This window comes from Quercus lobata, chromosome 2 (genome assembly GCF_001633185.2).
Source record: "Quercus lobata isolate SW786 chromosome 2, ValleyOak3.0 Primary Assembly, whole genome shotgun sequence".
In the NCBI taxonomy this organism is placed as follows: Eukaryota; Viridiplantae; Streptophyta; class Magnoliopsida; order Fagales; family Fagaceae; genus Quercus; species Quercus lobata.
Genome location: NC_044905.1, coordinates 89,490,043 through 89,499,966, shown reverse-complemented (window position 1 = coordinate 89,499,966; position 9,924 = coordinate 89,490,043).

Below are 9,924 nucleotides of genomic sequence, written 5' to 3'. Positions count from 1 at the left end.
AACGAATTATGGCACAAAATTGTGCTAAATTATATGTCTCAAGTATTACTCTAATCACTAAGATTAGAGGACATATTAAGCAATTTCAATACTCTATACATGTTATATATATAGGCTTCATGACTGTGAAATATGAGAAAATACATCAGGATTCACAAGTTCACTCCTCTTATCAAAAAAATTTAGAGTATTAACTTAGATATTAGAAAAATTTAAGCCGACATCACACCAATATCACTTGAGACATGTCATACTAACTTCGAGAAAACCATATAATTACTTATACATCATCAAAAGTCTTTTTTTTTTTAATTAAATATTCTTTTAGTTGATTTTTCCTTGGTAATAAGTAGGAGTCATTGTAGAGTTGTGTATATTTTACGCATGCTATGCAGTAATGATAGTTACATATGATGGTGCAGCGTTGTGCCATTTTGCACTTAAATCATGCTGTGAATTGGCTAGATTGGTCACTCTAGCATTTTCTGATTTTCCTTCACTGTTTTATTTTGGAAGTTCTCGAAGACTTTGATTTATACAAAAGTATAAGGTTTTAAACATCCGTAAAGTTTTACTAATATAATCATCCTGTTCATAATTTATCTCAATCTTCTTCTTTTGATGGATTCTCTTTTCTTTTCTTTTTTTACCCCTTCCATTCTTTTATCTGTTATCACTACAGCTAATAGTTTAACAGTTAATTAAGATGTTTAAGGATTCTAATTAAGATGACAGAATAAATTGCTCTTGGACCATGCTGTCCTTTTTCTTTTTCTCTCTCTCTAGAAGTTGTTTGAACACTGAAGTAACACAAACTTTTGGAGTTTACTGTGTCAATTACTAGTTGATTAAAAATATATATATAAAATTTGTGAACGAGTTTAAAACTCATCTAAAAAAGTAAAAATTCAGCCTAATTAAATGCTTAACTGTACTTTGATTATGCAATGTCTTTATTTTTTTTGCTCTCTCAATAATTTTGGCTTGGCGACGACTATTAGACGTAATTTGGATCTGGGTGACAAAGTGAAAAGAATGTTTGATTAATGATGCTGCAAGTGGCTTACATGCATTAAAAATATATAATGGTAGAATGGTAGACCAAACAAAATTAAATTCATGGGACCAAGTCATTTCGTTGAATGGCCAATTGATGCCATTGCATATTTGAATTGCAAAATACAAATAAATGGTGTACCGATGACATTCCATATTTTCATTGCAAATGGCCACGATCTTGGACCACCAGCACGTGGTGCAAAAAAATATATGAATATATTAGTTTACAGTTTACACTGTTGAACTTGCCCACTCCCCCCCCTCCCCCCCTTTTTTATTTTTTATTTTTGACAATCATAACTCTCTCTCTCTCTCTCTCTCTCTCTCCTTTAAGTACCTAAGAGCATTTACATCAGCTCGTCTAAAAGATTTCGTCTATTTTACATCAAAAACCTACTTTTTCTATTTTACACCATTATTTTTACAAAACACCCATATCAGTTCATCTATTCTATCACTTCTCTTATTTAAATAATCAATTTTCTTAATTATTTTATTATTTCTCACCTAACCCATTATTTTATTATTTCTCACCTCTCTTATACGCGCTTTCTCTCTCTCTCTCTATCAAATTTTCTGGTTTCTTTCTCTCTCTCTTCTATCTCTCCATACCCGGTCTCTCCCTCTCAGTCTATCTCTCCATACCCTCTCTCTCCACTCACGAGACTCTCTCTCTCTCTCTCTCTCTCTCTCTCTCTCTCCACTCAAGAGACTCTGTTCTAGAGTTTCTCTGAAAGTCCTCTCTATTCCAAGATTTTCACTCCTCTCTATTCCAAACATTCTGAACTTTCGATCCAAGCAGGGAGCACGGCGCCGAGAAGAACTCCGATCCAAGCACAACGAGAAGAACGTCGATCCAAGCACGCCGATCCGCCACAAGCACCGATCCACTCTCTCTGTCTCCAATCCAAGCACGGTGAGAAGAACTCCGATCCAAGCACGCCGATCCGCCACAAGCGCCGATCCACTCTCTCTGTCTCCAATCCAAGCACTCCGATCCAAGCACGCCGATCTGCCACAAGTTCCGATCCACTCTCTTTGTCTCCGTTGGTGTGTCCGTGTGTGGGTGTGTTTGGTTTTGTGGTGTTTCTGGGTGATTTTGTTGTTGATTTTGTGGTTGATTTTTTATTTTTGTGGTTGATTTTTGATTTTGACTGTGGGAGTGTGTGTATCAGAGGAAGAAGCAGATGATGATGAGGGTGTTGGGTGTGCAGATAGAGGAGAGAGAAAAAAACGAGCGAAATTATAAATTATTATAATAATGTATAGACGAGCTACAGTAACCGTGTATATATGCACGGTTATTGTAGCTCATGGAAATTTTTAGATGATTTTACACAGGTTTACATGAGCTGATGTGGGAGGTTTTTTAGCTAAAATGTGTAAAATGAGGAAGTTTTTGTATTATAGAAGAGTATCCACCAACTGATGTGGATGCTCTTAGAGCATCCACACTAGCTCGGCTAAAATTTTCTTCTATTTTACACTAAAAACTTACTTTTTCTATTTTACACTATCACATTTTCAAAACACTCACATCAGTTCATCTATTTTACAAATCTATTCTAATTAAATAATATTATTTATTGGTTTTTTATTATTAGTTAATAAAATCGTTTCTTTCTCTCTTTCCCTACCCGTTTCTCTCTTTCCTCACCCATTCTCTCTTTCAGTTCACTCACCCGTTTCTCTCTTTCCCTCACTCACTCCCAGCTCACCGACCTAACCAATCTAGCTCATTCCCAGCTCGCCGATCCATCTCGCCGCTGCTGCAACCTCAGTCATCAGTCGATTCGGCCTCCCTTTCGCTTTCGCCCTCCCTTTCTCCTTCGCCCCTCCCTCTCTCCTCCACAACCGACCCTTCGCCTCCCACCCCCAACCGACGACAGCAATGGAAGATCCAACGGCAGCAATGGAAGACCCGATGACAGTAGTGGCAGCAAATCGGGCAGCAAATCCGGCTCTATTGGGCTAGGTTTTCTAGTGAGTGTGGATTGTTTTTGGGTTGGGTTTCCCAGTGAGTTTTAATTGATTTTGAGTTAGGTTGATTTTTGGGTTTTTTTTTATTTTGGGTTGGGTTGATTTTTGGGTTTCTGTTGATTTTGGGTTGGGTTGATTTTTGAGTTTCTGTTGATTTTGGGATATTTTTCTGTGCTAGGTTGCGGTGTTTGGTGGTGGCGCTGGGTTTGGTGGTTGGGTTTGTTGTAGTTTGGTGGTGGCGCTAGCGCTGGCGCTTGGATATTCTTCTTCCTTGCCGCGCTAGGTTGTTGCAATTTGATAAAGGAGAGAGAAAAAAAAAATTATTTGCACGGTGAACAGTAACCGTGTATATATGCACGGTTATTGTTCATTTTTAAGAGCATGGTGTATATTTAGAAGATTATACACAAGCTGGTGTAGGGAGTTTTTGGGTTAAAATGTGCAAAATTGAGCACTTTTTGTATTTTAGAAGACTATACGTGAGCTGGTGTGAATGCTCTAATAAGCTAGGGTATATATGTTGGATATGTTTAAAAAAATTTGAACCATTTTCTTAGAAACCCAAGTGTGTGTTTAACTAAGCCCAAGCCCATGATAAATTAAGTCAGCCAGCATGTGGAGATTTAGCAGAAACAAATCCCCAATATCATCTATTTCCTTTCATAAAGTTGTGATTTGAGCAACTCTGATATCAAAGGGATGAAATCCCTCAAATCCTTCAAATCCCTCCTTTGTTGGTAGAATTTCCTAAGTCTACCGTCCTTTCTTTCCTTATTCAATCTTACAAAAATTCAATACTTTCAACATTCAGAAAATTACCTTCTGCAATTGGGGAATTTTCCATGGAGAGTAATTTGCAAACGGAGCCAGCCAGTTGTGTAAGTGTGTTTAATTTCTTATTATATATTAGTTAGCTCTTCTACATAATATTGTCCCAAAAAAGATCAAAACTACCACTTTGATATTTTCTACTAGTATTATTATATTGGAAATTTTCTCTTTAGGCATTTGAAATGAGTTCGAAACTCTTTTTGTGAGTGCACACTAACAGATTTACCGTTGTATCTTGGAGAGCAACCATCTGAGCCATATGCACTCTAGTGGAGGCGAAATAGTTTCTTAAGGACAGCGGATTTAGTTTTGTGCCTTAGCAATAACTTTTGTTTAATCTAAATTTTATGTGCTTTTACTCTTGTTGATTTTATTAAGTTGATCTTAGCGTGTGTCCTTGTTTTATTGTATTGATATATTACTGATATTGCTTTTATAATTTTGTTAATCAATTTGAGCAATCTTCCAAATTATATTTCCAACAATATATACCAATTTACCAAATTACCCAAAACACTAATCACATATGCGTCATATTTCAAAAGAACTGATCTAGTCACAATTGAAGTGTAGGGTTGAGGGGTCCAAGAATGTATGTTAGGTCTTAGGCCTTTTCTGAGGACGCTGAGTGGTCCAAAGACAGATAAACAGAAATGAAGATGTGAGACTCAAAACTCCATGAGTAAGCTACGAATGGGAAGGCTAGGAAAGGTAGGCCGATGAGGAGTATCTCCTCAGCTAAATGAAGTAGAGGTCAGAAAGTGTGTTCTGTCATCCAAAGTGATGTTCCAGGAAATTCTATTGATAAGAATATGCCTTATGAACATACAGGACAAATGGGAGCTAGGAAATATCTAAGGGAAAGCTGCTACCACTACATTGAATGCTCTTCAGCTAACTCTCTGGCCGTATAATGAGAAAGTGATACCTGAACAGTAATTTTCAGCCTTACAGCTACTCCCCAAAAACTTCAGGAAGGTGCTGATAGGATGGGAATCAACACTAACAATCTAATCTACACGTGGAGGGTAGAGATGGAAGGGAAAAGATAGTATAAAATGGAAAGGAGACCTTGAGAGAAAGGGTTGGAAAAATAAGAAAGAAATATTGTAGCAATAAGAGCTATACTTGTAATCAACTTCAAGAAATATGTATAAGAACTGATCTCCTCGGACTGTGCCGAGAACCATTTTCTCTAGAGAAAACCAGTCCATCTTTACTTTACTGTCATTTGGATCCACTATAATTACTACCCAACTCATTATAGCCTAGTTTTCCAACTCATTCTCTACAGATTCATTATATTGGACTCTTTGGGCTTAGATCCTTCTAACTTTTGGGCTTAGGACTCAAATCCTGTTTATATATGAAGTTTCTTATAATTATTTATAGCGGTCTGTTTGTTTTGATGCAAAATATTTTCTCTATCTTTTCCCTTAAAAAAATATTTTTAGGAAAATATTTTCACATTTTACAATGTTTGTTTTACAATAAAATAATTGGCCAAATGTAAAATATTTTCAATCAAAGGAAAAACCAAAGGCAAAAGCTATAAATGTTTTACACTTGAAAAATTAGTAAAATATTTTAAACTTTCTTCTCTCTTCTCACTCCCAACACTTTCTCAGTTTCTCCCCCTCTCTCACTTTCTCAGTTCTTCTCCCCTTCTCCATCTCTTAGCACTCTCAATCATAAGGCCATAACCCTTTCATCTTTGCCCATCTGGCACAACCCATCTCCCTCACCCATCTGGACAACCCATCTCACATCGATGCCCACCCGGACAACCCATCTCACATCGATGCCCACCCATTAACCAATGCCACCTACCGACGCCAACCACTATCATCAGCACTACCAACCCTATCAAATCTCTTCCTTGCACAAACTCATCTTTTCTTCTCTCTCGCACCACCCTTGGGTCTGATTGACAAGTTGCGACGATCTTGAGTTTTTGGTAGTTACCCGATCTCTCTTCCATTTGTTTAGATTTTCATATTATGTTATTTGTTTCTTGGATTTTTTTTTTGGGGGGGGGGGGGGTTCTAATCTAGGTCCATGATTTGGCTGTCTAATCTGGATTTTTGGTTTATGGTGGTTGTTTTTGGGTGGTTGGTGGTAGTTTGGTGGTTGGTGGCTGTTTTTGAATGGTTAGTGGTGGTTTGGTGGTTGTTTTTTCTTTCGATGTGGAGTTTTTAATGGTGGATGGTGGTGGTTGGTGCACTTGTGCCTGCATTTGGTGGGTTTTGAGAACTATGGAAAAAAAAATCATTTTTTCTAGTTGACAATTAAACACGGTAAAATGAAAACGTTTTACTAAAAATATTTTACTTCAAAACAAACGCAATGTTACACACATATCAACCCAATATAAGCCCAATGTGGGACTTAGTACATACCCACACATCACACACTCAACTAATTCAATTCAATATCCTATCAATATGGGGCATCACATGTTTTTATATTTTTTAACTACAAATCTATATTATATATTAATAGCCAAAGTTTAGAGAAAATCCAATTCGATTTTAATTGGATTCTCAATTTTGTGCCATGTGTCTTGTTTAATTTTTAATTTTGTGTCTAGTGAATTATTGAGTGTACAAATTGAAAAGTCCAAATCCAATTAGATTCTAAATTAAATTTCAATTTGAGTCCAATTTTCCACCACGTGTCTATCTAAGTTTTAAATTTTTGTGGCAAGTGAATTATTGGGTGCATAAACTGAAAAGTCTAAAACCTATTAAATACTAAATCATATATATATATATATAATTGTGATTATTTTTAATTGTATCCGTGCATATGCATGAGTTTACACACTAGTTATAATAATTATAAACAACTTCCATAAAAATTATCGCTCTGTTTGTTTCGCTAGAAAACCTTCTGTAAAGATAGTTTTCCACATTTTCCAATGTTTGATAGCACCAAAAAAAAAAAAAAAAAAAAAAAAAAAAAAAAAAAAAAAAAAAAAAAAAAGCCAATGGAAAACTATCTTTGGTCAATGAAAAACCCTGATAAAAATAAGACTTATTTTCTATAGGTTGTTTTCCAAAAAACGTTTTTAGAAAACAATCTTTCTTTCACGCGTTGCATCTCCTATAAATATTATCTTTGTTTGTAGCCATGGAAAACATAATTTTTTGGCGCCTTCCCTCTCTCATGGTAAGATTTCTCACTTTTTCTCTATTCCCTTTACTTTTTCTCTCCTCACACCCTCACTATTACTAACTCTGGTCTCTCCTCTTCCCATAGATCTTTCTCTCTTCTCTCTTTTCTCCATGTTTCTTTTCCCCCCTGTAACACAATTCTCTGATTAGATTTTTTTTTTCTTCACTGATCGGTCAATAGCTCAAACTTGCAAAGGAGAACAAATTTGCAATGGCAATTATTTCATTCCTCTCTACCAAAATCCCAATTCTTTGCCTTGAATTTCAAGCTTGATTTTCCATTTTCTCTAAGAAATTTTTGGTTTGATGGATTCCAGACAGAAGTTATTTATTTTTCGTACATAAAGTGCAAAAAAAAAAAAATAAATAAATAAAAGAAGAAGAAGAAGAAGAAGAAAGAATGAATGAAGTAAAAGATAAAAAATTTAAACATAGTACCTATATTGCTCTAAATTGCTTTTACATGGGACAATTTTTACCTTGGACTAATAATATTGTTATATAATGAATGATAATTGCTTAGGGGAATTGATTTGTTGGCAAATACTTTTTTTGTTGGAAGATACTTTATGTATATACTATGTAGTAATGATATATTATGTAATACATTATGTAAATACCTAATTTAGAGTAATATTGAAGACTTGTGGTTGACCACAGTCCATAGTAGACAATTAGTATACTAACAAAAAGAGTAAACAATTAAAAGTTATTGTTATTTATGCTTATTGAAAATGTATTCCCCTGTCAAATATATATATATATATATATAGACAAATAGTTGATGTATATGTGTGTGTATGTGCGTATATGCGTTACTATCCATATATATGAGCAAAATGAGTGGTAGAGATTATGAAAATTTGACAACTAATTAATTTTGATTGTATCTATTATCAAAATTTTAGTATGAAAACCAAATTCACTCTTGGTTTTTTATTTATAATGATTACATTAGTTGGTTTACATAATATACATGTTTTAAATTATACAAGAAATATATTTAAAAAATTGCATACCAAACACTAGAAAACATTCTCAAGCTCATTTTCAAGGTTGTTACCAAACATTGGAAAATGAGAGTTTTTTAGAAAATGCTATTTGAAAAATGAACAATTTTCTAGAAAATGTTAATGCTGAAACAAACGGAGCGTATATTTCATAATAATCTCAATTACAGTATTGAGTATACAATCTAAGAGCAATTACATCAATCTGTGCAAAGTTGTGCAAAATGAAAAAACTAACTGATTTTATACATTTTGAGCAAAAAAACACCCACATTAGTGGGTGTAAAATTGTGCATAAATGCACAATTGCTACAATAACCATGTATATATGCACAGTTACTGTAGCATGTGCATTTAATATTTTAATAATTTCTGATTCGCTCCTTTTTTTTTTCCTCTCTCTTCTCCATCTACAAAACTAACCCTCCCTCTCATGTTCTTTCTTCCTCTGATACACACGCTCCCACAAACACAAAATCAAAAATCAACTATAAAAATAAAAAATCAACCACAAAATCAACAAAAAAATCAACCACTGGAACAAAATCGTTGGATCGGTGATCGGTGATCATGGATCATGGATTGGAGAGGCGGTTTGGATCGGTGATGTGGATCGGTGTTGATGGAGATCGATGATGGGTTGATGTGGATCGGTGTTGATGGAGATCGGTGATGGGTTGACGGAGATCAGTGTTGATGGAGGTCAATGTTGATGGATGATAGGCCACAAACTAAATGACCCCTCGTGATAGAAATTAATAAATTAATTAGTCAAGTTATTAATTAATCAATTTATCATGCAAACGCGTGGTAGCACAAAAAAAATCACTAATAAACTAATTATGCAGCAGAAAATAAATAACACGGTAATTTATTTACGAATGGAGAAAACCTAACGGCAAAAACCCCACTGGGTGATTTTCAGGTCACCACTCCCGAAACTCCACTATTATCACAACAAGCAGTTATAAGTAAAGGAATCCTAAATACCTTACCAACCTACAGTTGAACCCTTACCCCAATACCCAATTGGACTTGTTTTGTGGTGACAGTTCCCCTTTCTGAAGCACGACTCCCAAGTACGTGACTAACTAATTGCGCGGATTCTAATACGCAACTTCAATCACTAACTAAGAAGATTGTTGGTTGCAAAATTTTTTAGTTCATCCACACGATAAAGATTAAGAAGGTGCTTGGTCACAAAATCCTACGGTGTACATACACAGCAATTTCTTCAAGAGAAAGAGATGAACTAGGGCAAGAATTTCGTCTCCGGTCACAATTTGCTTGAGCAGAGTTTGCTCAATGTTTGTGCAACTTGTGAATTATTTTATGGCCCTTAAAACAATCCTTTTATATGTCTAGGGTTAGGAGAAAAGAAAGCCCAAAGACATATTCACGGATTCTTAGAAAATCATATTAGAATTCTGAAATTCTTAAACCTCAACAGATATGAGGTGTCAAGCAGCTGTTGAGTAGGTGTCGAGCACACGGGGCTTTGAACAGCTTTCTTAAGCTCGATAGATGCAGCTATCGAGCTTTAATGAATTTGCACCATTAGCTTGTTTTCTTGGACAGACTTGAAGGTTTCAACACTTGATCTTGAAACATGGTTTTTTGAAGTATTTAAACACATCCTAAATCTACCCAAATACAAGTAAAATGCGTTTTGTAAAAGGATAAGCCAATTACATAAAGTAGTGACATATGTTCCTAACAAGTTAAACACATATGTCCTAACAATGGAGATCGGTTTTGATGGAGATCAGTGTTGATGGAGTGCTTGTAATGGGTTGACAGAGAAGAGGAAAGAAAAAGATTCTCAAAAAAAAAAAAGAAGAAGGAGAAGAAAGAGAGGCGGAGATAGA